This window comes from Balaenoptera acutorostrata, chromosome 13, assembly GCF_949987535.1.
Source record: "Balaenoptera acutorostrata chromosome 13, mBalAcu1.1, whole genome shotgun sequence".
Lineage (NCBI taxonomy): Eukaryota > Metazoa > Chordata > Mammalia > Artiodactyla > Balaenopteridae > Balaenoptera > Balaenoptera acutorostrata.
The window spans coordinates 26,340,897-26,367,705 of record NC_080076.1 but is presented as its reverse complement, the minus strand read 5'-3'; the positions used below and the strand labels follow the sequence as shown (position 1 = coordinate 26,367,705).

General features: G+C 46.6%; 1 protein-coding gene across 6 annotated transcripts in view; it reads right to left on the bottom strand.

Annotated features, from left to right (window-relative positions):
* Positions 1-26,809, bottom strand: part of ZBTB7C (zinc finger and BTB domain containing 7C) — a 376,550-nt gene that overhangs the window by 238,941 nt on the left and 110,800 nt on the right. Inside the window, exon 3 of one of the 6 annotated variants that reach the window (XM_057527133.1) lies at positions 9,049-9,141. The exons of the other annotated variants lie outside the window; for them this stretch is intronic. The gene's annotated coding sequence lies outside the window, so the exon portion shown is untranslated. The remainder of the gene's footprint in view (positions 1-9,048; positions 9,142-26,809) is intronic. 6 annotated transcript variants of the gene reach the window in all.

The window sequence follows — 26,809 nt, the reverse complement described above, 5'->3', positions numbered from 1 at the left end:
CTACCACCACCACACCCGCCACTTTCTCCCTTGGTGTCCATACATTTGTTCTCTACATCTGTGTCTCTATTTTTGCCCTGCAAACCAGTTCATCTGTACCATTTTTCTAGGTTCCACATATATGCGTTAATATACGATATTTGTCTTTCTCTTTCTGACTTACTTCACTCTGTATGACAGTCTCTAGATCCATCCACATCTCTACAAATGACCCAATTTCGTTCCTTTTTATGGCTGAACAATATTCCATTGTATATATGTACCACATCTTCTCTATCTATTCGTCTGTCGATGGGCATTTAGGTTGCTTCCATGACACAGCTATTGTAAATAGTGCTGCAATGAACATTGGGGTGCATATGTCTTTTTGAATTATGGTTTTCTCTGGGTATATGCCCAGTAGTGGGATTGCTGGTCATATGGTAATTCTATTTTTAGTTTTTTAAGGAACCTCCATACTGTTCTCCATAGTGGCTGTATCAATTTACATTCCCACCAACAGTGCAAGAGGGTTCCCTTTTCTCCACACCCTCTCCAGCATTTGTTGTTTGTAGATTTTCTGATGATGCCCATTCTAACTGGTGTGAGGTGATACCTCACTACAGTTTTGATTTGCATTCCTCTAATAATTAGTGATGTTGAGCAGCTTTTCATGTGCTTCTTGGCCATCTGTATGTCTTCTTTGGAGAAATGTCTATTTAGGTCTTCTGCCCATTTTTGGATTGGGTTGTTTGTTTTTTTAATATTGAGCTGCATGAGCTGTTTATATATTTTGGAGATTAATCCTTTGTCCGTTGATTCATTTGCAAATATTTTCTCCCATTCTGAGGGTTGCCTTTTCGTCTTGTTTGTAGTTTCCTTTGCTTTGCAAAAGCTTTTAAGTTTCATTAGGTCCCATTTGTTTATTTTTGTTTTTATTTCCATTACTCTAGGAAGTGGATCAAAAAAGATCTTGCTGTGATTTATGTCAAAGAGTGTTCTTCCTATTTTTCCTCTAAGAGTTTTATGGTGTCTGGTCTTACATTTAGGTCTCTAATCCATTTTGAGTTTATTTTTGTGTATGGTGTTAGGGAGTGTTCTAATTTCATTCTTTTACATGTAGCTGTCCAGTTTTCCCAGCACCAATTATTGAAGAGACCATCTTTTCTACCTTGTATATCCTTGCCTCCTTTGTCATAGATTAGTTGACCATAGGTGCGTGGGTTTATCTCTGGGCTTTCTATCCTGTTCCATTGATCTATGTTTCTGTTTTTGTGCCAGTACCATATTGTCTTGATTACTGTAGCTTTGTAGTATAGCCTGAAGTCAGGGAGTCTGATTCCTCCAGCTCCATTTTTTTCACTAAAGACTGTTTTAGCTATTCGGGGTCTTTTGTGTCTCCATACAGATTTAAAAATTTTTTGTTCTAGTATTGTAAAAAATGCCACTGGTAATTTGATAGAGATTGCATTGAATCAGTAGATTGCTTTGGGTAGTATAGACATTTTCACAATATTGATTCTTCCAATCCAAGAACATGGTATATCTCTCCATCTGTTTGTATCAATCATCTTTAATTTCTTTCATCAGTGTCTTATAGTTTACGTAGGTTTATTCCTAGGTAGTTTATTGTTTTTGTTGCAGTGGTGAATGGGATTGTTTCCTTAATTTCTCTTTCTGATCTTTCATCATTAGTGTATAGGAATGCAAGAGATTTCTGTGCATTAATTTTGTATCCTGCAACTTTACCAAATTCATTGATTAGCTCTAGTAGTTTTCTGGTGGCATCTTTAGGATTCTCTATGTATAGTATCATGTCATCTGCAAACAGTGACAGTTTTACTTCTTCTTTTCCAATTTGGATTCCTTTTATTTCTTTTTCTTCTGATTGCCGTGGCTAGGACTTCCAAAACTATGTTGAACAATAGTGGTGAGAGTGGACATCCTTGTCTTATTCCTGATCTTAGATGAAATGCTTTCAGTTTTTCACCATTGAGAATGATGTTTGCTGTGGGTTTGTCATATATGGCCTTTATTATGTTGAGGTAGTTTCCCTCTACGCCCACTGTCCAGAGAGTTTTTATCATAAATGGGTGTTGAATTTAGTCAAAAGCTTTTTCTGCATCTATTGAGATGATCATATGGTTTTTATTCTTCAATTTGTTAATATGGGGTATCACATTGATTGATTTGTGTATATTGAAGAATGCTTGCATCCCTGGGATAAATCCCACTTGATCATGGTGTATGATCCTTTTAATGTGTTGTTGGATTCTGTTTGCTAGTATTTTGTTGAGGATTTTCATCTATATTCATCAGTGATATTGGTCTGTAATTTTCTTTTTTTGTAGTGTCTTTGTCTGGTTTTGATATCAGGGTGATGGTGGCCTCATAGAATGAGTTTGGGAGTGTTCCTTCCTCTGCAACTTTTTGGAAGAGTTTGAGAAGGATGGGTGTTAGCTTTCTCTAAATCTTTGATAGTATTCACCTGTGAAGCCATCTGGTCCTGGACTTTTGTTTGTTGGAAGATTTTTAATCACAGTTTCAATTTCATTAATTGGGATTGGTCTGTTCATATTTTCTATTTCTTCCTGGTTTGGTCTTGGAAGGTTATACCTTTCTAAGAATTTGTCCATTTCTTCCAGGTTGCCCATTTTATTGGCATAGAGTTGCTTACAGTAGTCTCTTATGATACTTTGTATTTCTGCAGTGTCTGTGGTAACTTCTTTTTCATTTCTTATTTTATTGATTTGAGTCCTCTCCCTCTTTTCCTTGATGAGTCTGGCTAATGGTTTATCATTTTGTTTATCTTCTCAAAGAACCAGCTTTTAGTTTTATTGATGTTTGCTATTGTTTTCTTTGTTTCTATTTATTTCTGCTCTGATCTTTAAGATTTCTTTCCTTCTACTAACTTTGGGTTTTGTTCTTCTTTCTCTAGTTCCTTTAGGTGTAAGGTTAGATTGTTTATTTGAGATTTTTCTTGTTTCTTGAGGTAGGCTTGTATTGCTATCAACTTCCCTCTTAGAACTGCTTTTGCTGCATCCCATAGGTTTGGGATCATCTTGTTTTCATTGTAATATTTCTCTAGGTATTTGTTGATTTCCTCTTTGATTTCTTCAGTGATCTCTTGGTTAATTAGTAACATATTGTTTACCCTCCATGTGTTTGTGTTTTTTATGTTTTTCCCCTGTAATTGATTTCTAATCTCATAGCGTTGTGGTTGGAAAAGATGTTTGATATGATTTCAATTTTCGTAAATTTACCAAGGCTTGATTTGTGACCCAAGATGTGATCTATCCTGGAGAATATTCCATGCCCACTTGAGAAGAAAGTGTAATCTGCTGTTTTTGGATGGAATGTCCTATAAATATCAATTAAGTCTATCTGGTCTATTGTGTCACTTAAAGCTTGTGTTTCCTTATTAATTTTTTTGTCTGTATGATCTGTCCATTGGTGTAAGTGAGATGTTAAAGTCCCCCACTATTATTGTGTTACTGTCAATTTCCTCTTTTATAGTTGTTAGCAGTTGCCTTATGTATTGAGGTGCTCCTATGTTGTGTGCATATATATTTATAATTGCTATATCTTCTTCTTGGATTGATCCCTTGATCATTATGTAGTGTCCTTCCTTGTCTCTTGTAACATTCTTTATTTTAAAGTCTATTTCATCTGATATGAGTATAGCTACTCCAGCTTTCTTTTGATTTCCATTTGCATGGAATATCTTTTTCCATCCCCTCACTTTCAGTCTGTATGTGTCCCTAGGTCTGAAGTTGGTCTCTTGTAGACAGCATATATATGGGTCTTGTTTTTGTATCCATTCAGCAAGCCTGTGTCTTTTGGTTGGAGCATTTAATCCACTCCTGTTTAAGGTAATTATCGATATGTATGTTCCTATGACCATTTTCTCAATTGTTATGGGTTTGTTTTTGTAGGTCCTTTTTTTCTCTTGTGTTTCCCACTTAGAGAAGTTTCCTTTAGCATCTGCTGTAGAGCTGGTTTGGTGGTGCTGAATTCTCTTAGCTTTTGCTTGTCTATAAAGCTTTTGATTTCTCCGTCAAATCTGAATGAGATCCTTGCCGGGTAGAGTAATCTTGGTTGTAGGTTCTTCCCTATCATGCCACTCCCTTCTGGCTTGTAGAGTTTCTGCTGAGAAATCAGCTGTTAACCGTATGGGAGCTCCCTTGTATGTTATTTGTCGTTTTTCCCTTGCTGCTTTCAATAATTTTTCTTTGTCTTTAATTTTTGTCAATTTGATTACTATGTGTCTCGGCATGTTTCTCCTTGGGTTTATCCTGCCTGAGACTCTCTGCACTTCCTGGACTGGGGTGGCTATTTCCTTTCCCATGTTAGGGAAGTTTTCGATTATAATCTCTTCAAATATTTTCTTGGGTCCTTTCTCTCTCTCTTCTCCTTCTGGGACCTCTATAATGCGAATGTTGTTGTGTTTAATGTTGTCCCAGAGGTCTTTTAAGCTGTCTTCGTTTCTTTTCATTCTTTATTCTGTTCTGCAGCAGTGAATTCCACCATTCTGTCTTCCAAATCACTTATCCATTCTTCTTCCTCAGTTATTCTGCTATTGATTCCGTCTAGTGTATTTTTCATTTCGGTTATTGTATTGTTCATCTCTGTTTGTTTGTTCTTTAATTCTTCTAGGTGTTTGTTCTTTAATTCTTCTAGGTCTTTGTTAAACATTTCTTGCATCTTCTCAATCTTGCCTCCATTCTTTTTCTTAGGTACTGGATCATCTTCACCATCATTATTCTGAATTCTTTTTCTGGAAGGTTCCCTATCTCCACTTCATTTAGTTGTTTTTCTGGGGTTTTATCTTGTTCCTTCATCTGGTACAAAGTCCTCTGCCTTTTCATTTTGTCTGTCTTTCTGTGAATGTGGTTTTCCTTCCACAGGCTGCAGAATTGTAGTACTTCTTGCTTCTGCAGTCTGCCCTCTCAGGAAATGCTTTATTTTAGCATAATGTGTGGACCAGTTCTTGCCCCCTATGTTGAAGGTTTCTATTAACTATTATCATACGTAATGTGACTACTTTTCTATTTCACACAGAATTATAAGGAAATACTTTTCCCCAAGAGTAGTAATTTCTCCAGTGATCAACTCATTCTTTTCTGTTTCTTTTTTCAGTTCATTTCATCAGGATTTTTAAATTTTTTGTTTTGTTTGTTTCTTTTTCTCTATTCCTTCCTTCAATTTTGTGCAAGCCTGGACACATTATTTTTATAAACTGTTTCAAGAAATAAATTTTACCCCATATCCATAAAAAAAGAAAGCATTGGAGAGCAAATGAGTGATATAAAAATAAAGACATGTGTCTCCTAAGACCCAGCAAATTCACTTCCAGGTATGTCCTGCATTTCTAGTCTCTCACACTTGTGTGCCAGGAGACAAGTTCAAGGATATTAATCACAGCATTGGAACAGCAAAATAATTAGATGCGACTAAATGTCCTTCAACGAGAGAATGGTTTGATGATCTACGAAGTATTATGCAACAATGGAAAAGAATGAGGCAGATCTATATGTACTGTCACAGAAAGGTACTCATTTAAGCAAAGAAAACCAGGCAGAAAACTACAGAAGATAGAATACAATTTTTAAATGCCACAAAACACAATTATGTATTTACATATGCATTCATTCAACTACTATGTGCCAGGCATGCTTTTAAGTGCTGAAGATACCACAATGATCAAAAAACACAAAAAATTCCTACCTACATAGAGCTTACATTTTAGGGCACATACATACACACATAGATATGGACCTATGGCCCTTACGTGGACCTATGTGTATGTTTGGGTATAGAAAAAGTCCTAGAAGGATGTACACTAACCATAATAGTAATTACCACCCAAGATAGATACAATGTGAATATTCATACAATGAAATACTATACAGCAGTTAAAATGAATGAACTTGATGTCTATACAGCAATACAGAGACGTGTTTTATGTGTTTTGGTCACAATCTTGCTAAGGCTGTTTCCACACTTGCGAAAATAAGGGTTATAATAGTTATGCTAGTACCTCCTTATGGGGGTGTTGTGTGCTTTCAAAGAGATCATTCATTTAGAGAATTTAGCAGGTAGTGGGTGCTCAATAAATGATAGCTATTAATATTTTCACAAAGGGGAGGAAAGAGGCCTAAACCATCCATAGGACCATGGATGGCTCCATGTCACCCCTATGGGTTCTGGCTGGGGCTGTGTGCTCCAAGGTCCAAAGTCCATGGTACCAGGGCCCTCGGGAAATCTGTCCAACCTTGCTCCCTTTGGGCTACCCAAGCCCCTAAGAGTAACGAGCCTCTGTGTGGGGGAGAAGGTGGACAACGGGTCCCGTGGGTGGAAGGGGTCTGCAAGCTCCAAGCCAGGCAGCGGCATGCCCGTGGAGAGTATGTCCTGCTCTCTGGTTCACTTGCTGCAGGGCAGACCTTAATTATCTTGGGTTGCTGAGCAGAACTGCTCCCCTGAGGTATTTTTGAGGGTCATTAGGATAAAGAGGGGGGACAGCCTGCACTTCCTTCCCTGGGCAGACAACAGGGCTGTTGTGGGAAAAAGAAAAAGAACGGGTCCTGAGCTGAATCATTAGTCAGCATCTCCAGGGCCTGCAAGCTCTTCCCCGCTGAGGGAAAGCAAGGCCCCATCTTCTCACTGCAGGGAGTGTTTGGTGATCAGACACCCCCTCCCGCATGCTCCAGGGGTCTGCAGCCAGGATGGCCTGGGCAAAACCATGCAGGGTTGCCACTGGGCTCTCACACCCTTCCCCTGCCACCTCCCTTGCTGGGGGTACCCTCCTCCTCCTCCTCCACATAGGCGCCTGGAAAGAGTAGCTGAAGGTCAAAATTCCAGGCCCAAGCCAACATATCAAGTGCTTATCACTTCCTAGTAATTGAGAAAAGAACATTCTCCAGACCCTCTAAAATGTGAGGCTCCTCAAGTAATATTTATCCTTTTGGAAAGTCAAAAACACTGGCTGCTTGAGATCATCTCCCGAGCCTGAACTCCACAGTAGTCACTAGAGAACTTCCTGCTTTGGGGACAAAATAGAAAGGAGCACTCAGACCAGTGCCCCGGCCAGCGTCAGTAAGAACACACCTCCACTAAATTTAGGGGGTTTGGCTGAAGAGTATCTTACTCGTCCACAGGGCATTTTAGCAGCCTTAGGCCAGGAATTAGCCATACTTGTATAGAAATGGCCACCTCCTGCCCCAGCTGCTGTCGCCTTCACTTCTAGGTGGTCCCGCAAACTCAGGGAGGGTAGCGAGGGCAGCTGAGGAGCCAAGCCTCCAGGAATGGAAAAGGAAAGACAGTCGAATCTCCCTCTGTCTGGTTGGCCTGGATTCAGTGAACCACAAAATCTATTCCCATAAAGAGGCTTCTTCCCCTGGGAGATTAAAATCCGAGGGAAACTCGGAAGTGGTAAGTTGGCAACAGCCTCAGGGAAAGCGCCAAAGGAAAGATGGATGCAGCCCACGCTCTTGAAACCCACGGCCCCCTCATTTACTGGGATGGGCGGCATCTGGACTTGGTTATTGCGAAAATCATCCTAATGTCTAGGTGGCACTGCTGATGTGGAAAGTGTTGTACAATCATTTATATTCATAGACCTATAACTAATCAAAATATTGTAACTTTCCATCACCACAGCCATTCTGATCACTGCAGTCAAAGTTATTTTCCAGTGCTCTTAACTAAGGAGTGATGTCCCTGTGGGGGTGAAGAGGGGGCTGGAAAGGGAAAACAGCAGTCAGGGGGATTGGTCAAGGCTTCTGGAGTCTGGAGGCAGGGCCAACTCAGACCATAGAGGATGCTAGGCCTCTGCTATCGAAAACTCTAAAAGAGGACTCAACCTCTTAAAACTGGCCACCATCCGTTATGTACGCACTCACAATGTCTCCATCCCCATACATATGTTACCACAAATGTCCATAATTCCTCTGGGAAGCAGGTATATCATCCCATTCTGTGGTGGGAACACTGAGGATCGGAGAGTTTTAAGTCATTTGTGAGGACAGAGTGAGGTTTGGGACTAGGCCTGTCTGACTCCAAAGCTTTTCACTATGAGCCACTTCATCTCCAAGCTGCCCAGACCCACTAAAGCACCTAGAAAAGAAACAGCCTGTATTGAGGCACCTGCCTCCCAGAGGGGACCAGTTTTATACCAGGATCAGCTACAGAGGACTCTGCTTTATTCTTCCAACCCCATTCTCCTGCACCGACTTTGGAGAGGCCAGAAACAGCAGCTGGCAGAAGGGAAGGAGAGGGGCAAGTAGAGAGAAAAGATGCCATCTGTGCTCTTCTGCAGATTCCAAACCTGGGCAGGGACCTGGGGTGAGGCAGGGGTGAGCAAGCAGGCTGGAACTAAACACGGGATAAAAGATGGAGGTTTGGGTTTTAAGCTGGGCTGGACTTTCAATATTTGAAAATGAAGCTCTTTAATATCTGGGTGTGACCAGAAAATCAAGGGGACCTGACCGAGATTTGATACAGTGACTGGAGAGAAGAGCCCAAGAAGTGGTATGAAAAACAGTAAAAGAAAGTTCTTTCATGACTTCACCCACTGAGCCTGGCTCATGGCATGAAGCCCTGAAATCAACTGCTACTACCATGCCTGCTGCTAATTATTGATCCCTCACCCAGAGGCCGGCACTGTGCTGACACACTACCCATCTGTAATTGACTTTCCTTGTGTCTAACCCCGCTAGATGGCCAACTCCCTGCAGGTAGGAACTGTGTCTGGCTCAGTACTGCAGTTTCTGTGTTACCACAAGGACTGTAGACCCTCAATAAAGATTTGGTAAATGAACAAAAGAATGTTCTACGCTGTAAATCATCATTTGATATTTATTAGTATTCACATCACCGCCATCTCATCTCCTTCTCTTTCTGACACCATTTCAATATGGTGGAGATACTAACAAATTTCGGAATGGCCCCAAATAAGGAGGAGGGTAATCAGGAGAAAAAACAGTCCAAAGATTGAAGAGACCAAGTAGGAATCATCAAAGGGGAAGAGTATAGAACTGGAAGAAAAATTGTAGCAAAAGAACCTCTCACCTACTCGCTGTGAGGCACAGGAACACACATTTAGCAGTTATCAGTTATTCGGTCCAGAACACTGCTACCATTTATCCACATTTTTTAGCGGCCCTGAGAAACAATGAAATGAAACAAGCTAGAGATCCAGGCCCACGGTGGCTGTGCTTTCTTGGCAAGGTGCTGCAGCCACTGCAGGAATCATTAGGAGGGATGAAGTGCTTACTTCCCTGGAGAAGGACAGGCGTTGCTCTGGTGCTTCAGAATGTACCACCCCCCGGGGACCCAGGGAGAAAACTTTAGCAGAGGCTGGAGAGGGGACTAAGCAATCAGCAGGTGCATCTGCACATTCTGGCCTGGAATTCTGAATTAATCACCTGCAGGATGCACAATGGGCAGATGGGAGGGAGTTGCATGGAAGGAGTCAAACCAGCAGCCTAGGCAACTGCTAAATTTAGCCTGGTCCCCAAAGCAGGACTTAATTAAATTAATCCTGCACACCCACCTCCACCCCCCAGGCCCTGTTCCCAGAGTGGGTTTTTTCTGTTCCTAGCTTGGCTCACATTATAACATGGGCCTCCCAACATTGATCCCCTTGACAGGTGCCCCAGGCCAGCTCCTCTGGCGCTGGTGCAGGGAAGGAAGCACAGTTCCCAGCTGTCCTTGCTACTCTTGCAGAACTGGGTGCAGCCCGTAGCAAGGCCATTTGCTGCGAGGCTATGCCAGGCAGATGGCTCTCCACCTGCTAAGATGGACCCAGCACTCGGCTCCCTTCCACCCTCGAATGAGGCAGGGCCCTCACATCAGGGCAAGCGTTCTGCTGACCTGCCTGGGCTCCAGCTTCCATGTGGCCAAAGCTGGCCCTTTCCTGGTCATTGTCTGTCCCCACGCAGAGGCCTTCACCCCCTTTGGCACCTGCAAGGCAGTTATTTCAGCTGATCTCAGAGCAGCTCCACGGGTGTGGCAGGAAAGGTTATCATTGCTCCACAGGTCAGTTGAGTGAGCTATTGGTTTCCAAAATTTCAACCCAGAGGCTTCCCTTCAGAATCTATAATGTTCCCTGCACTCACCACCCTGCCATTGACCATGATTCTTTTCGTTTATACAACTTAAGCAACTGAATAGGAATTCAGATCAGAGGCCTGGTCTCCACCCACTGCAAGCTTGCTGCAGGATAGTGAATGGGATACCTCCCTGCTCAGGTGTTCTGCTCCTCATGGTGAAATAGGAGATGAAAAGGTGTTCCAGGATTAAGCGTGAAAGTCAGCATCACTCAGGAAGCTCTCTAAACCTAACTTGGCTCTCCCCTCCTCCTCCACAGGGGAGAAGCCAAGGTCTCAAACACCATTGTGCATCAGGATGACCTGAGGGCTTGGGAAACACAGAGCACCGGGCCCTACCGAAGTGTCCGCAGGTCCAGGGTGGGGCCTGGGAATCTGCATCCCAGTAAGCTCTCAGGTGACACTGATGCCGCAGGTGCAGGGTCCATACTTTTAAAGCAGTTGCCCTGGGTGTTGGCTATCACCATTCCCCTGGACGGGGGACAGCCTTCAGTATTTTGTGTGAGCAAAGGTAGGACCAAACTCTTGGTCCCAGGCAACCTCCAGTCCGGTGCTCCCTCTAGGGTGCTTCCTCCATGTAAGTGAGGAGGCTGGGATTCAGTGATAGCAGGGAGCTGGAAGCTTCTCCCTTCCCTGGCTCGCCATCTGGGACCCAAGCCCAGGAAGATTCAGGCTACAGTGTTTTTAGCCCGAGGGAGTCAGCTGCTCTCAGTGGTCAAATTCAATTCAGCAAACCTTCCTGGAATTCCTTCTAGGCACCTGGCCCAGTTTGAGGCTGAAGTGGTTCAAGAGGCTTCAAGCAGCCTGGACTGCACAAAGAAGTTAAACTCTAGATGGAAGGCCTGAGACTGCTCACAAGAAAAAGCCCCACACCGTGGGACTTCGCCTCTCTTCCCAAACTCTGCAGCAGGTGCAGGAGAAAGTCATGGGCTGAGGGGGTGGGTGAGGAAAGGCAGGTGGGGAAGGGGTCCATTTCCGAATATCTGAAAATCCTACAGAGGCGTGTTGCCCTGGGCCAATTAGGGTCACAGCCTGGGGATCACGTGTTAGTTACATCTGCTCAGCTGCATAAATCTTCCTCCACTGGCACCCAGCAGGCAGTGCCCAGAAAGGAAGCTGTGTCCAGGACAGTGGGCTCCCTCCAACCAACGGCCCCGCTGGGACTCTGATTCCTTCCCAAGAGAACCTGTCACCTGGACCTTACCAACCACCCTCCATTCCTACCCTGCCTCTCCGTTCAGGCTGCCAGCCCCAGCAGAGGCCTCTTGGATTGCTGGGGGGCCCGGGGCTGCTCCAGGGCAGGAGCAGGAAAGGGCTTCCCATGTACCCTGTGCAGCCCGGCAGGCCGTCTCCTGCTCTAGGTGGCCTTTCTGTGCCCCCAGGAAGCTGCTCCAGGGAAGGCTCCTCACTGGGGGAGCCTCAAAGGGTCTCTGCTAAACTCTCACCGCCAAGTGCCCAGGCTGAGTTCCAGCATTTCGTAAGTTGCTTCCCTCCTGTCTTTTTTTTTTTTCCCCTCTTTAAAGTTTCTCTATTTTTCCCCTCTCCCCTCTCTATTCATCTTTTCTTAACTTTCTGATATAATCATGTTATTTTTAAAAATTAGGTAATATAGGGCACAGTACAACATCCAGAAAGCATGAAAGAACACAGTGAAAAGAAGTTTCTCTCCTATAACGTGTGCGGAGGGGACCTTCAGTGCCCATGTCCTCTGAGTCCTTCTAGGGACCCACTATGTGTCTGCCAGCAGAGTCCCAAGTGAAACCTTTCCTACGCAGATGGTGGCTTACTGCACGAACCACCCTGTACTTTTCTTTTTTCTCTTCCATTTTTATTTAATTATAAAACAGTCCAAGTGTACTGACAAATAGTGCGTCATATAACAAACATCCTTGAACCCACCACTAGCATCATCATATCTTACTCTTATGCCATACTTGCCTTTGGGTTTTGTTTTTAGAATAAAACGTTGCACATGCGGTTGGGGTCCTGCAGCCACGTCCCTGGTCCCATTCCCCATCCCTCCCTCCCCAGGGAGAAGCTCTAACAGGCATGAGCTGTTTATAGTCTCCTACTTTCCTGCTTGTCCCTGTCCCTCGGTTCCCCCTCCCACCTAAGGAAATCCCCTCTGGGCTAGGGATGTGTCGGTGGTTTTAGAGCCAGCCCACAGTCCGTCTGGAGTACAGCAGGCATTCCCAGTTCCTTCCTTGTTACCCTAACAAATGAGGTGCTGTTAGAACAGCACTTGGCGTTGCTGCGGCACCCGGCAATTGTGGATGTTTTAAACCTCACAGACTCCCAAATAGCATTGTCCCCTTCAGTCAGAAGCCATTGCAAGTGGCATACATCACAGCTGAAAATCAATGCCTACTAATGTCCCTGAAGGAAGGCAGAAACATTAACTTCACGAATCCTCCTTCTGTTTACACGCTCATTAGGAGGATAAAATGTTACTTGGGTTGGGTAGGGCTTTTTGCTGCTTCAGAGGTGGTCCCAAATGAAAACATGTGCTTTAATTTTGGTATGGCCTGTGTCGCACGTTGAATGCCTATGGTAGCCATGAAATGCAAACTCTATCTCTTTTCTTTATAGTCACTAAGTGTTCCACTATCAAGGAAAGAGCTGTGAGACGAGGCTGCCTTGTTTGCCTTGCTGTGAGCTGGAGCTGGGGACAGACCTGCCATTGTTTGTCCCTCTGAGGACACCGGCCTTTCCTCCGTGGGGGAGATGGCTGGGGCTCAGAAGGCAGCCCAGTGCTGTATACCTGACTGTTTAAGGCCCTCCCACCTTGAGAGCCACCTCCAGACCGCGAATCCCACCCACAGGGACCCTCCACGGTGTGCATTCCGCTGATGGCCCAGACCAATGCCACATCATTACCACTCAGGGCTGGGGCACTTTGAAGACAATCCTAGCCCTACATCCATCACTTTCAAAAAATGCTACTGAGACCCAGAGACAGGGAGCCAATGGCCCAGGGTGCCCAGCAGGCTGGCCCCATCGCAGCCCTCAGAGGGGCCAGTGTCCCTTAGCAGGGCCAGGCCACAGCGTGTGGGCCAGGGTGGGAGTAAAGAATTCTCAGTCTCTGGTCCTGTCTGGGTCCCTTTACCCTGCTTGCTCCCAGGTCCCCGGATCCTGCCTTAGCTCTGGAGATCTGTCCTCTAGCGCTTGGACCCTTATCAGAAGCTGCCCTCAGGAAGGAAGAGCGGAAGGACAAAAGCAGTCATTCTGTGCGCGCGCGCATTGCTGCATAGCAGCCGGGTCCAGATAGTTCAGAATTAGGAGGCAGCTGGCTGCATGGTTTCTGAGGGACGCAGAGGCCTCCCTGGCTCCCCAGCTCAGCCTCACCATCCGTTCTCCTCTAAAGGCACGGACAGGAGTGTTTCAGTCCTGTTCCTGTATCCCCCAGAGGCCCCGACCCAGGGATGGGCAGGCAGGGCATGGGGTGGAGGCGGGGGCAGAAAATGGGGCCATGGGAGGGCGTCGATTGGCAACAGGAATGAACGGGAGAGGGATGACTCAAAGGAGAGGGGAAGGCTCTCCTGGGCCTGTGCAGTGTGACCTTTGTAAACATTTAATGCTCAGCACTCATGGGGAACAGACACGCGTCTCCACTATCACGGGGCAAAAGGTTTGCGTCTTCCTCACACTCATCACATTCTCACGGCTCCCTGGAGCATCCATTCCCTGCCACCAGCGCTAATGAGAATGATTATGATTTGTATTTGTAGATTCTTCGTACTTTAGAAAGCATCTTAGCGTCCATTACTCCATTTGATCCTCACAAAGCTCCAGTGAGGTGGACACTTGCATAAACATGAAGCAAATGAGGAAAGTGACAAAGGAGGTTAAGACATAAGGTGGATTCTCACCTTCCAATGCAGGGAACGCGGGTTCGATCCCTGGTCGAGGAACTAAGATCCCACATGCCACAGGGCAACTAAACCCACGTGCCATAACTACTGAGCACTCAGGCCACAACTAGAGAGCCTGAGTGCTGCAACTACAGAGCCCACATGCTCTGGAGCCTGCACACTCTGGAGCCCACATGCCACAACTAGAGAGAAGCCTGCCTGGCGCAGCGAGGAGCCCATGTGCCACAACGGAAGATCCCACATGCCACAACTAAGGCCCGACGCAGCCAAAAGTTAAATAAATAAATAAATATTTTTTAAAAAGACATAAGGTGGATTCTGAAGTTGGATCTCCTCACCACCAGACTTGGTTCTCCCTGTCCCCCCCACCCCCGCCAACATCACCACCTGGACCACCCTGGGAGCTGTCGTTGCTGGGCTATGATGTCAACAAATGGGAGAGACAGGAAGAGAGATGGATGAGGTGGGAGATCAGGATGGAAAAGGATGTGGGTCAGACAAAAAGGTGCCACTAGGTCCAGCTGTGGGTGAGTAGGAGTCAGCCAGGTGAATGGGAGGATGGCAGAGTCTAGAAGCAGGATGGGGAATCCCAGGCAGAACACAGCATGTGCAAAGGCCCTGTGGGAAGGGAACGAGAGCTCAGCTCCTTTGAAAAGTGAAAATAGTTAGAGCATAGATGATATATCTATAGATATAACACATTCATATTAACTGACATTGGATACAATTTTTTTTATGCCACACCTACACCCAAAATGGATTTGTGGCTGCTTATGAAAAAATAAGAGATATTATAAGCAAAGGAAATCCTAAAAGGCCACTTGTGGGGTGAAAGCCATGCTCCTCAAATCTTAAATGGCATAAAAATCCCCTGGAACCTTGTTATTATGCACATTTTGGTTGGGAGTCTGGGCCGGGGCCTGAGAATCTGCATTTCTAACAAGCTCCAGCAGACCCTACGCTTCTGTGTTGAGAAACACACTTCAAGCAGCAAAGCTAGCAGTGGGTACTAGAACAGTGGCTCTCACTTTGCTACAATTTAGGGTCACTTGGGGAGCTTTTAAAACATAAAGATGGGGGGGAGGGGGAAGGGTAAGCTGGGACGAAGTGAGAGAGTAGCATGGGCATATATACACGACCAAATGTAAAACAGATAGCTAGTGGGAAGCAGCCGCATAGCACAGGGAGATCAGCTCGGTGCTTTTTGACCACCTAGAGGGGTGGAATAGGCAGGGTGGGAGGGAGGGAGACGTAAGAGGGAAGAGATATGGGGATATATGTATATGTACAGCTGATTCACTTTTTTATAAAGCAGAAACTAACACACCATTGTAAAGCAATTATACTCCAGTAAAGATGTTTAAAAATAAATAAATAAATAAAAAGCCTATTAAAACACACACACACAAAAGAATACGTATATGTATAACTGAATCACTTTGCTGTACAGCAGAAACTAACACAACATTGTAAATCAACTATACTTCAAGAAAATTTCTTTAAAAAGGAAAAAAAAAAAACCATAAAGATGCCTGAGCCCCACCCAGTCCAATGGAATCGGACTCTCTGGGGGTGGGGCCTGAGCATCAGTATATTTTAAAAGCTCCCCAGGTGATACTAAATGTGCAGCCCGAGTTGCGAACACCTGGCTAGATCTTTCATGAGTTTCATGTTATATCCATCCTCTCCACCTGGCAAATGAGTTGTGAACTCCGTCTACCTCATGAAACAGAATTTTACTGGCAGGCAGTGTGCAGGCTCCAGAAGAGGAAAACAGATGTTTCTGTCCCAAGAAGAAACCATACGCTGTCCGAGCTGGACATCTAACTCAATCTCATTTTCCAGCTGACGCTACTGAGGCCCTGAGCTCACACACCTGAGCAGGGCCAGGACAAGAACCCTGGTCTCCCAGTCCCAGGGCAGTGCTGTTTCCACTCCCCAGGCAGATAGTCATCAGGAAGGCTCCCTGAGAGATGCAGGGCTAGATGCCGGGATTGGGGGTGGGGGTGGGGGTGAGATCAGGAGGAGTTCCAAGGAACGAGTGACATCTAGAAAGGAAACGGGTGGGGCAAATGTTGAGGGCAGGGGCAGAGGTACAGGAAGTCACCCCCGTTCCCTTCAAACCACAAGATTTAAGCAGTGGTTGCTCTCCCCACACAACAGACAGGCCTGGAAGGTTGTTGTGAAGTAGCAGACAGGCAGAGGTAGGCCAGAAGGAGCACAGGGAGGAGACGAGAGAGACACTGCCAGGCCAGGGATAGGTCAGGAGCCCACAGGACAGCTTTGCTACAAAGCAAGGACTTTCCTGAGCTGAGGACATACCTCAGAGAGGGCACGGGCTGGGCACAGTCTGGCCTAGCTTTTAGGAAGTTTTCGGAAGATAAAAAACATCACATTATTGACCAGCCACTGCAAATGCCCTTCGGGGAGCCCCTAATGTTACTTGTCATGAGCGAGGCCTGTTGTCGGGCACCCAGGCACCCATGACAGATGAGGAAGGGAGAGGGACAGAAGAGACTGAGCCAGGAAAGAACGCAAAGGACAGGACAGCTGGCCACAGGCACCAGGAGGGCTGTCTGTGCAGAAAGGGGGCCTGAGGGCAGAGCTGTGATGAGTGGCTGGGGAGGTGGGTGTGGGGAGTGGGTACAGAATGTGACTGGATCTCACGAGGAACACCCTGACCATGAGAGCTGTCTGAAAGTGGGACTCTCAGCACGGTGCGCCCCTGGTCCTGGGAACATCTGAGCAGAGGCTGGATGGCCAGTTCTCCTGGAGACTGTGGGAAAAGTGACTGACCGGGATAGTGCTGGATGAGAAGCCTTGGACGTTTTCCACCAGATCTTAGCTTACACTGACTTTGCATGGCGAGGCTCTATTTTGATTTCTCTGTCTGCTGGCTTAGGAGAACTGGGGCAGGGGCAGTGGTAGGAGTTGCTCACCGTGGCTCCCTGCTGCGAGGAAGGCCCCAGCAGCCCTCCTGGAGACCAGCCAGAACCCTGACCCACAGGCCTTAAGAGAATAAAGACCCAATTCTTCAGAAAACATTTGAAAAGCAGCTCTTATCCCATCTAGCAAAGATGGGCTCCAACTGCCATCTCCTGACCTGCGGGGAAGCCAACACCCAGCTCCATCCGGCGTTAGCTCCACATTGATTTCCGGCTGTCGCAGAATCCCTCCTCCTTCCTCCACGAGCTGAGGATGCTCTGTCCTGTCATCCGTGGCCCAGGAGGCCCAGCCCTCAACACCCACACACAGGTTGGCGAGGAGTAGACACTGCTGGAGACAAAGTTGACGGGCTGGGGGAGGGCCACCAGGAGTCTTAAACTAAAGAGCAGACGTGGCCACTTCCTCCGACTCAGTCCCAGCCTCCAACCAGGATCCTCCCCCTCTCCCTCCTTTTCCACAACTTCTGCTTGTATTTATATAAAGGAGTTCTCTCTCTATTTTTTCTCTTTCTACTCATGGCCTCAAGGCCTCCTCTCTCACCCAAATGACCTATCAAGGTACTTCTTAAGTGAAAACAGTTTCTTCCCTAGGAGAGCACTAACGCCAGCAGGTAAAATAATAGTTTTTCTCTTCGCTGCATGTTCAATAACAGAGAGCTGGCTAAGTCCACCCAGATCGATGTCTGCTCTACAGCTGGTGAACTAGCAATGGCTTGGCTGGATGTGCATGTTTGGATCTGAACCTGAACCTCTCAACGTCCCTCCACAAAGGCCTTTCCCAAAAATCACTCTCCAAAACTGACTTCCAGTTTGCTGGCTGCTACGACAAGTCCCAGTAAAGCTCTGGCCCTGGCAGGTGTCTGTGAACTATTAATTATTTGCAGTTCTGTTCTTCGGATTCGATCTGCTGCTGCATCCTCTGGCCTGGGCTCATCAGGATCCATCCCTCTTTGCAATCCCAGAGCCCACAAGCCAAGCTCAGTGTCTGGTTTTTAAAGCTTAGTGTCCCATTAATGTTCACTGGTGCAGGGAGTGATGCAAGGAACGGGAGAGTGAAGGCAGCATATAACTCAGGGCACCAAAGCTTCCATCTTCCCTCTCCTTCACCTTTTCTGTCACTGGGAGGCCTTCAACCTGCGCCTGTGCAAAAAGGACCAATTTGCAACCACTGTGGAGAACATGTCTTTGAATTTCCTGACTTCCATGTCCCCAGTGTTACTGTGTTTCCGTCTGGCTCTTGACCCACTCTCTCATTAGACTGGAGGAGGGGAGAAGATAAGCCAGCCCTAACAGTCTGCTCTAAGGTTTCCAAAACAAAAGGTAATCACCAAAGATTCCCCGCCCTGCCTTTGACGAGGTCTCAGATGCTCTGATGATCCTTTTAATCCCAAAGATCTACAAGGCAGGGTTGGTGGGAAGTAAAGGTTGAGCAGATAAGTCCCATGTGGTGTGACAGCAGGGCCCTCCCCAAATACCTGGCCGACCCACGAGAGGGTCCTGACACTCTACCAGTTCATTCTTGCAGCATAAGAAGTTGACCCTATTGAAGTACAAAATATGCCACAGGGCTGATGCTTTGAGTTTATCTTGGCCATGAGACTACAGGTTGGGGTGAAAGACCTCAGCAAGGCTCGTTAGAAGGTTGAACACCAGAGCCCAGAGAGGCTGGGAGGAGGGGGCGATGAGCCCTCCATTTCAGGCTCGCTCCACTTTGCTCTGTGACCTGGGTTAACTCACCCCTTTTGCAAAGTAGAACTAAAAATAAACTTATCTTGCTCCTTGCAAAGTGAAGAGTGGCTTTACCCGTTGCCTGGTTAGGGAAATGGTTCTTTAAAAGAGCAGCAAGACTTTACTCCATGCCAGGTACTGTTTTCACACGTTAACTGGTGCAATCTTTCCACAGTTCCAGAGGTGGGAGTTATGGCCACTCCCATTTTGCAGATGAAGATCTTGGGGCAACCAGCCTCGGGTCCCCCAGCTGGGGGTGAGGGGAAGGAACCCTGGCCATCTGTCTCCGGAGCCTACACCTTGACCCCCGCACTTTGCAGCCTCTGTGTGCAGGGCCTGTGAGCACAGGGCATAAGCCAGGCTGCCTTTTCTACTGTTCTACTCCCATGCACGAGAACAGGGGCAGCCTGGAGCCCTTATTCTACTGAGAGCAGAGGAACGGTCTAGGCCCATTTTAAGGCTGCTCCTGGGAAGAGGTTCTCCACTCCACTGAGGGGTAGGTACCTGTTGTTAAAAAAAGATAGTCTTGCTAGATTTGATTTCTGACACCGAGACTTCATTTTAATCCTCCTTGAGACAAGGCTGGTTTTCCTTTTGGCGCTCTATAGCCCCAAGAGCGTGGGGAGGGATGAAGCGCCCAGAGCCTTTGTTACCTTTAATTAGGTGTGCTCTCATTGATTGATTGACTGATTTTCTTCCCTGAGTTGCAAGAGAGGACGGCGCCCCTGCTCCCCAGGTGCACGGATCCTGCCGCTGGAATTATAACGAGCGCTAAGCAGGCCCCACGCACCATCCCAGGGCTGCGAGACCTCCACCGGCTCCCTGTCAAACCTCAAATTGATTCTGAAATTGCTTTGAGGACGTAAAGTGGTGAACAATTTGAAACCCATGTAATTATCTGAATGGCTGTTGCTGGGTGACCTGGCCATCACTTCCTGAGACCATCTGAAGAGGCCAGAGCTATGGTTCCAAAACGAAACCGTGAAAGAGCTGCTGGGGATCTTGGAGTCACGCAGGATGGACCCGCCCCAAATGTTCCCGGCTCAGAGGACGGGGAGTGGGGCTGATCTGCCGGCGAATGGAAAGGCTACCCTCGGAAATACCACCCAGACCTTTACAAAGAGACTACTCAATCAACTGAGTGTCTGTAGGGCACCTGCCATGTGCCCTACAGAGAGAGACATGGGAGGCATAGGAAGAGGTGAAACCCTCTCCTTGTAACCTGAGTGGGGAGAATATTAACATGAGGGAAACGTTAAATAATAATGCATGTTTCATTGCAAGCCAGGACATGCTAATACCCAAATGACTGGTGACATGCAAAGTGACAGTTACAAGAGTCACTGCAGGCCAGGTTGGCGGCTAAACGCTTTCCACACCCTCCATCACATGTGCTCACCACCTCCTAAGATAGAGAAACTGAGGTAGAGAGAGCTGAAGTCACTGGCCCAGGCTCCCCTCAGCCCCACGGTAGCACAGGCATGAATGACCAATCCACAGGAAACATTAAGAAAACCATGATGCTATGTAGCCTCAGTTTCACCCACGTTTTTGAAAAAGAAACTCTCAGAAACACATTCTAGAAAGAAGAAAACTAGAGCCTGAGCTCCGGGTGTCACCATGGTTGCAGCCCCAAGCTTTTTACCACTTAAAATTTCTGTGAACAAACATTAGTTCCAACAGAAATTCAAGTCTGAGCACTGTCCCTATGGGGGCAACATCTCAAAAACACATTTTAGCAAGAAATGTATTTAAAGACAGCACCCTCCGTTGCACAGCACCTCCTCTCGTGGGCATGCACATGGGCGATCCCTGCCAGAGCCCCCTCCTCAGCCTGCCCTGGGCACTCCCAGACTCCCACAGGCTCCCGCAGACCCCCTCCATGGGTGGCCATTAACTGCCACTGTTCGGGCTCTCGGCCATGTTAAGGGGAGTCTGCAGAGGACCAGCAACCTCCTGGAATCAGGGGCCTTATTCTATGTTGCTCTTTCTCTCTGTTTCTTATCATGGTAAAATATACACGACATAATGTGTACCATTTAACCATATTTAAGTGTACAATTTAGTGGCATTAAGTACATTCACACTGTTTTGCAGCCATCACCACCATCCATCGTCAGCACTTTTAGTCTCACCAGTTAGCGCAATGGCTGGGAAATAATAGACGCTCAATAAGTATCTGTCGAATGAATGAATGAATTCAGGGGCCTGATATGGAATCCCACACAGCTGTAAAAGCTTAGATGTGCTGATCTTCTCATCACACCAGATCCCCGCTCCTCTCCCCAGTCAGTGACTATCAGCTCTGGCTCAGCTGCTGTCCCCAGGCCTAGGAAGGCGCAGGAACCCCCTCCCCGGAATGATGTCAACTTTTATGATTTCCTAGTTGGTGTTCACTTAAAAAAAAAAGAAAAAAGAAAAAAGAAAAGCAGGCTCCTTACAGCCCAGCATTAAAAGCCAACAAGAATTAGCCCCAGAGAAAAACTAGGTGGGGAACCTTGGGCAGATATGCACCCTGTACCGGAATCCTTTGAGGCGCACAGTATAAAAATGTAAGCCAGCGTTCCACGGAGCAGGCCTGGCAAGAGATGATTTGCCAACTATCTGCCACCTTCTTACCACCTTCCCTCTGCCCTCCCGCTCCCCCCTCCTAAGGAATCTCAGGCCTGGCACAAGAAACAAACAAGGGGCTTTACTGTCCCTGTAATTGCTCCAAATCCCATTAATTACATGGTAAGCCTCCAACAATAGGCCCACTGCCTGCCTTAACACAAGCTCAACTTGGGGCACATTTGGGGCTTCCAGGGCCTCAGTTTCCACCCTATAAAATGCGGGGTTGATGAATGCTACATCCCCTTCCAGGCTCCGTACTCTACGACTCTGAGCTTGAAGAGCCAGCGGCCTCCTCGTACACCCAAAGGCACAAGACAACTAATTACTTCTCACACCGTCACCACAAAATGTCAAACACTATCTACAAAGATAGCAGGCCGGAATCACAAAACTTTCTTTCCTAGCTGAGAAGGACTTGCCCAGGCCAGGGGCTGGTGAGGGGGCAATGACAAAACAGGCCGGATCCCTTCCAACTACAACCACTTATTATTGTGGTATTTATTGCCGTTAGAGCCTTCCAAGAAATTCACAAGGCCATCTGAAACCGCACCACCTTTAGATCCTGCCACCTTCCTCTGAAAGAACAGGTACCCCTTACTTTATGCAAATGACTGTCCTGGACACCACACGTAGACTACATTTTTGGTACAACTTTTTACGAAGCAGGGACTCCTACAATTAATCTTTTTTAAAAGGAATTATCCTCACCACCCTCTGCCAACCTACCCCGTTTCTATATTGGAGCTTTTGTATACTGGTTTTGCCTAAAGCAAAAGGTACCTGTAAGGTACTAACAATATACCATTGCCATCCACACACACACACACACACACACACACACACACACACACACACACACACACGGTTACTATGTACAAACAAGGGCACTCTGGTTGAGCCGGTTCTGACTGGTGCAGCCCTCTCCACTCCCTGCCCCCCGTCCACCCACCCCCAAGAGAAGGCAGGGGGTCTGGAGTGGGGCCAGCTTCTTAACTCCACCCTCCGCATTGTTTTTCAAGAGGGGTTCAACTGGCATTTAGGGCAGGACAAGTCTCTGCGGTGCCCGTGCCCAACACTCAGCCATTAAACGCCAGTTTTCTCCCCCATACCACCAGTCACTGTGACAACCAACACCCCGCCCTTCCCCCAGCCTCCCACTCCCCACACGTTGCCAAACGCCTTCTGGAGCCAATCCACTGCATGCCCAGCCTGGCCAGAGCCTCAGTTTCTGGATGGGCACTTCAGTTCTCCTGCCAGCCTGGGGTTGCCCTGAACTAGAGTTCCTGGCCCCTCTCGGCCAGAGTTCCCAAATTGCTATCTGTGGCAAAAGACTTGTTGTTTTTTTAACTCTTAAACCATCATAGACCAATATTTTGGGGAAGTAAAATAAAAATTAATTAATAGAAAAATAATCACGTGCTTGGATGGTGTGGCAATGTCACACTTCAATAAAAGTTTCTAAATGTTTATTGTTAATTTCTACACTTAATTTCTATCACAGTCTGGTAACAACCTGTTACCAGGGCCCACATTTTGAGTAGTACTCTTCACCCTAGGGCAGTGGCTTTTTGTTTTTGTTTTTTTATTAAAGTACAGTTGATTAATGATGTTGTGTTAATTTCTGCTGTACAGCAAAGTGATTCAGTTATACCTATATATACATTCTTTTTTTATATTCTTTTCCATTATGGTTTATCATAGGATATTGAATATAGTTCTCTGTGCTACACAGTAGGACCTTGTTGTTTATCCTTTCTATATATAATAGTTTACATCTGCTAACCCCAACCTCCCACTCCATCCCTCCCCCAACCCCCTCCCTGTTGGCAACCACAGATCTGTTCTCTATGTCCGTGAGTCTGTTTCTGTTTCATAGATAGGTTCATTTGTATCATATTTTAGATTCTACATATAAGTGATATCATATGGTATTTGTCTTTCTCTTTCTGACTTACTTCACTTAGTATGATCATCTCTAGTTGCACCCATGTTGCTGCAAATGGCATAATTTCATGGTGGTCTTTAGGCTGTGGTCTGCATCCGCATCACCTGGGAACCTGACATAAATGCCAGTTCTCCAGCCCATCCCAGACCTTGTGAATCTGTAACTCTGAGGTGGAGCCCAGCAATGTGTGTTTTAAACAAGCACTCTGTGTGATTTGATGCATGCTGAAGTTTGAGAACCAATGCTATAAGCAGTCCCTTCCCTCAGAGCTGGGTTGCGACCCCAGGAGCCCTATAGGAGGTGAGGTCTACCTGAGGATTCTAGAACTTTCCAGATCAGGACTCTGGCCATGTTCCCTACTTCACAGGCCTGTGGAGAGCCCTCTGAGGTTCGGCCACAGGCTATGGAGATGAGGGAGGGGGAAAGAGGGTGAAAATTAAGATCATTGGAGCCCCACACTGCCAGGAAAATACTCGTTAATCAGGGCCGGACTCCTGGAGATCACCAAGGGAGGCTTGCCAGAGACCACTAGTCTCCATTGGCATTTTCCCAAGGGGGACATCCAGGTTATAAAATAGGAGGGCCATGTGTGATTTGCATATAATTTGCATATGCCTACTTGGACCGCACTCTCTTCTCCAGCAATTTTCAACAGAATTACTATCTTTTCTTAGAAAACCACTGTTGCCCTCAGGGTTGTCACTTATCATTTTTCCTGCTTTCTCCTCCTCCTCACTCTCCCTCTCTGACAAATCCACAACCCTAAGCAAAAGTGTAAAGAAGGCAGAGATGCACAGAAGTGGGGACAGTGGCTGCTTCTCATAGAAAATGGTAGCAGGGATGGTTCCTGGCAGAGTACCACCTTCAAGAAGGAATTGACGAGACTTAGGAATTTCACAAGCCTGGAAAATAAAATTTATAAGGGGAGAGTACCAAATTTTCATGTTGCCAATATCTACTGTCTCCATAGTTATCATAAAAGATAGTGCATCTTATTACCAAAAATATTGGAAGGCTATAAATCTCAGAATAAGGGACAACACTTTTAAGAGAGAGTAATTTAACCTTATGAAAAACTCACTACATTATGCTTATTTTTCTCTTTTCTTCCTCCACCAAGATCTGCATCCTGGCATCACCACATGCTAGCTGGGCAAACTCAGACTTCAGCTCTGAGCTGGGACAGTGAGACCTGTCTTGCAGGGATCTGGTAAGAGCTGCAAAGCAAGGCACCTGGCACACAGCAGGCACTCAAAACTCGGTTCCTAGTTTCCATTACCACTGTCTTTCTTTAATCACAGTTGTTGTCATTATCACTATGAGGTTTTTTTAGAACTTTCCATTTCTTGCCATACCCTCTTAACAAATGAAAACCATTCCTGCCACTTTCTGTTTTCCAGCCTGTCCACGAAGGTCTGGATTTTAAAACCAGAAATGTTAAGAAGTAGATTCAAGTTGAAAAAAGAGCTATGTCCAAGACTCCCAAAGAAAGGCTACTGTTGGGACACACAGCCTTTCTTTCTTTCCTCGTGCTTACAAAAGCAAGGGAGGAGAAAGACTTTTTTTTCTTTTTCTTCTTCTTTCTCCAAAGGATGGGGAGCAGGCTTATTTCAGAACATCCAGGAAAGGCGCTGTCACCCAAGCCCACAGACCTGGGCCAGCAAAGTGCTTTCCTGAGTTTTCTTTCAAAACACCTTTTTGGGCACATCTACCTCAAAGCCCATGGGTTTCTCCTCCCCTGCTCTCCGCCCAGCCCAGGTCTCTGGCGAGTCTGAGGTGGGGCACATCACACTTGGCAACTCGGGCTGGTAGTAGCGGCGTTCTTCTGTGGGGTGACCTAATAAGCCCACCTGTTCTCTACATTACTGGTGTTCCTAGGAGACACATCAGCAGGCCCCTGGCTGCCCAGCTCCAAATGTCAACACAAAGTAACTGCCCCTCTGTATGATATATTAGTGCACATCTTTTCAGCCAATTTGGGCAGTCAATTATGTCATGGGCAGCCTTTAATAACGGTTCCCAGATTCATTCAATCAACAACAGGAATGGAAGAATTTCTGGCACCTGCAGGTCAATGCCCTGTGATATCTTTGACCACCCTCCGTACCCTGCTGCCCCCTCCAATGAAACATCCAGGATTAAGCATCTCTTCTGTGTGTTCCCACAGCAGCCTGTGCTTCCCCAACATAGCACATCCCAAGGTAGGGTGGATGCCTGCTCTTTCTCATGCCATGGCCTCCCCACAGTGGGAGCTGCTGAGGGCACGTGACCTGTCTTGCTCATCACTGAATCTGCCCGTGCCCAGCACATAGCAGGTGGATGGTAAATAGCTATTGAATGAATGAATCAAAAGAGAGTGAATGGAATTTTAGCCTTTTCTGCCTAGAAGGGAGCCAGGGACTACTACAGCAGTTCTCAGTTATGGGCAATTTTGCTTCCAGGGTACATTTGGCAATCTCTGAAGACATTTTTGGTTGTCACCAACTCAGGAGTTGGGAGGGTGCTACTGGCATCTACTGGATAGAGGCCAGGGATGCTGCTAAATATCCTACAATGTTCAGGACAATCCCTGCACAACAGATGAGAAAATTGAGGCTCAGGGAGGTAAAGCAAGTTCCCTAAGAACATGCAGCTATTGAGTAGTTGGGATGGGACTCAAACTAAACTATCACTGACACCAAATCTGTCGTCTTACCCTGTACCTCACAGGAAAAGCCAGGGAGCAACAGGGATCAGAAAGGCATGCAAGGCTGATGATAGAAATGTAAAAATTATTCATTAAAATTTGCCTTTATTCTGATTTTTCTTCATTGATAAGACAAGTAGAAAAAGCAGCCACCTTGGACAGAATATGTCTTCCCAACAAACTTGCTTTTATTCCTGAATTTCCCCAATGAGTTTCTCTTCCAGGTTAAGGCAAGAATCTCTGTACTTCTGCTGAGGTTCTCCCACCTACTTAGGACATCGGTGACCTCCCATCTGCTTGTCCAGTTTCTCCCCATCTCTCAAGGATGGCATCAGGGCTTCCTGCTCTACGGAGCCAGGTCTGACCCCTGACGTGACCTTCATCAGGGGGCATCAAAGGAGCTCTCAGGCAGCATCCAACTCACATGTCTGGGGTTTGGCCACATCCTGGAGCCCCAGTCCCTCCTGGGTCTTGGTACCAGCTGGCCCACTTCCTTGCCTGGCCCTCAGGCTCTTCCCAGATCCCAGATGGGACCTCCTTGAGGCCATCCAGGCAGCAGACACACTTATCCATCCCACCCTTCCCAGCACTGGCCCTGCCCCAGAACGTCTGCCCTCCTGGTCTTGCCTGGTTACCCCACACCAGAATTCGTCATGTCACCCACTGTGTCATGACTCTCTTCTGCTCCTCCAGCAGGTAGCCAAGTGATGACTCTTTTACATCATGGTTTAACACCCATGTAGCTCTTTATTTATAAAGGGCAACGTTTACAAGCCTATTTTCTGGACGCAGAACTTTGGGCAGGCTACTTCAATTCTCTGTGCCTCATACAAAGAGCAGAGGTAATAACAGCACCCACCTCACAGCAACGTTAAGGGAATTAAAAAATAAAGAGCTTAGCTGAGCACCTGGAACATGGTAAGTGTTCCGTA